The sequence below is a fragment of the Gossypium hirsutum genome, chromosome A11 (assembly GCF_007990345.1).
Source record: "Gossypium hirsutum isolate 1008001.06 chromosome A11, Gossypium_hirsutum_v2.1, whole genome shotgun sequence".
In the NCBI taxonomy this organism is placed as follows: Eukaryota; Viridiplantae; Streptophyta; class Magnoliopsida; order Malvales; family Malvaceae; genus Gossypium; species Gossypium hirsutum.
Window position 1 is genome coordinate 21,927,246 of NC_053434.1, and position 2,642 is coordinate 21,929,887.

General features: G+C 39.0%; 1 long non-coding RNA gene across 1 annotated transcript; it reads right to left on the minus strand.

Moving 5' to 3' along the window:
• Positions 1 to 202: 202 nt before the first annotated feature.
• LOC107911307 (uncharacterized) lies at positions 203 to 2,311 on the minus strand. Its single transcript, XR_001687836.2, has 3 exons — positions 2,141 to 2,311; positions 1,339 to 1,775; positions 203 to 1,221 (listed from the first exon to the last, which is right to left on the minus strand). It is a non-coding gene; the product is annotated as an uncharacterized lncRNA (long non-coding RNA).
• Between the last annotated feature and the right edge of the window lie 331 nt (positions 2,312 to 2,642).

The window sequence follows — 2,642 nt, forward strand, 5'->3', positions numbered from 1 at the left end:
AGTTTCTAAATAGTACAAGGACCTGAAGTAGGGCCACTAGGCAGAACTAACCAGACTCAAAAGCGGGAAACATTGGAGAAAAATAGTCCAAGTTGTGACTATTTCTTTGAATCTTCTATCAAAGATAACGACTAAGCAGGAAGACACGATAGTGCATCAACGATAGAACCCGGATGAACTATGAGCAACGATACCTTAAACATTTAAAAAGAAACCACTCTCATGATGTTTATACATTCGTAATCATTCATTTAGTTAGGATCATTTGGCTCATTTCGATCATGGTATCCTAATTATTTGGCATAAACATAGATACAGGAAATCCACTCTACAAATCATGTCTTTAGAAGACGATGTAGCGATATTGATCAATTCTACAGATCTTGTTTCCCTGAGATTGTAGTGGAGCAGATCGAAGATGGCGAATCTAGGCTTCCTGATGTTGCAGTGAAGCAGATTTAAGCCACCATCCTAGCTCCCTAAAGTTGTAGTGGAGTAGGCTGAAGATTGTAGATCTTGTTTCCCTGAGATTGCAGTGGAGCAGATCAAATATAGCAAATCTTATTTCCCTGAAGTTGCAGTGGAACAGATTAAAGCTAAATTACAGATCTTATATCTCTGAAGTTGCAGTAGAGTAGATCAAAACAGATCTTGTCTCCCTGAAGTTGTAGTGGAATAGATCGAAGACGGTAAATCTTGCCTTCCTGAAGTTGTAGTGAAGCAGATTTAAGCTACCATCCTAACTCCCTAAAGTTGTAGTGGAGTAGGCTGAAGATTGTAGATCTTGTTTCCCTGAGATTGCAGTGGAGCAGATCAAATATAGCAAATCTTATTTCCCTGAAGTTGCAGTGGAATAGATTGAAGCTAAATTACAGATCTTATCTCTCTGAAGTTACAGTAGAGCAGATCAAAACAGATCTTGTCTCCCTGAAGTTGTAGTGGAATAGATCGAAGACGATAAATCTTGCCTTCCTAAAGTTGCAGTGAAACAGATTCAAGCCACCAAGCCTTAATCCCCTAAGCAGTAGGGTAATAGGCTGAAAATTACAAATCTTACCTTCCTGAAGTTGCAGTGAAGCAGATTCAAGCCACCAAGCCTTAACCTCCTAAGTAATAGGGTAATAGGCTGAAAATCACTAGTCTTATCTCTCTGAAATTATAGTGGAGCAGACTGAAGACAACGGATCTTATCTCCTTGAAGTTACAATGGAGCAGATCAAGCTACAATTGTAGAAGAACACATTAAAACCACAAACTTCATCTCCCTAAAGTTGCAGTGGAATAGGTTAAAGCCACAAGTAGTTGCAGTGGAATGAATCAGAGCAATAGTTCTTATACCTTTGAGGATGCAGTGAGGCTACTTGAAGAAAAGAAGCGTCAAGAGAAGTCGAGGCTTGGTAGGTCCCGGCAAATTTGGCCCTTCTTTAAATCTTTGCTCTATTCTCGTGACACGACAACGAGCAAAGAGGGGCAGCTGTAAGGCCCAAATTTTGCCCGGGGCCTAATAAAACCAAACCTAATTTCAACCTTAGCCCGAGCCCAAATAAAAAAAAAATCCAAAAAAAATAATAAAACAGTCCAATTAATAATACATGGCCCAAATTAAACCCCCATCAGTCCACAACCTAAACTAACCCTACCAGCCCACAATCTCAAAAATTTTCAGAAGACTACAAACTCAACCCCCACGTCAGCACTCCAGGCACGATCCCCATATATCCCGCTCCATGTTTTCGCCCATGTTTCACGCCCCTCGTTCTTTACAACTTCAACACCTGCTATTGGAGCAAAGAAATAGGTAGAAAATGTCTGGTTTTTGGATATAAAGCCTTCAATTTTTCATTGTAAAGGGGGGAGAAGAGATTGTACTAAAGAGGTTTTTTTTGAGAAAAAGAACAGTGGTACTACATGCAATAGAGAGCTTTCTTTTTCGAATATAATAGAGAATATACAAAGTCAAGAGTAAATCGAGAATCGGGACTGAGGTACTAAAGTTTATATACAAATCTCACGCAAGAATCAGTAAAAAACCCATCAAGGAATAATTTCAAAGGTGATTTTATTTTGTTTTTCTTCTTTTTTTTTTCAAATCGGATCCACAATATAAGTTAAAAAATAGGAAAGAAGAAGAGAGACTTACTGCGCCTCATGTTTGCGCCATCGAGAGGGCCTTGCTTCGCCGGTCGCCGGCGACTTTTGGGTGGTTGAAGGCCTGGGCATAAGCCTTTCGGCGAATAGCAGAGGGGGGAAGTGTGAAGATTTCAAACTTTTCCTTAGAAAAGTCGAAGCTTAAATTTTTAAAGGAAAAAATGAATTGAAATGGGTTTTAACTTTGTATAATAAAACAAAACAGCATGCCAGTACATGTTTTGACTGGGTCCACATGCATTTTACCCTTAATGGGTAATTTGCGTGACCAGTCCCTCCTATTTGCTCCATCCTTGATTTGACCCTATTTGGTTTCTTTAATTTGGCCCTAAAATTTGTCGCGACTTTCAATTTAATCCTAGCTGATGCTATGCGTTTTAGAAAAGGGGTTATTGCACTTTAGGCCCTTCGTTTTTTCATGCGTGTTTAAATAAGCCCTTTTCCTTTTTTTATTTTTAATTTGCCCCAAAACTTCATTTTTTAATTCGAATTTA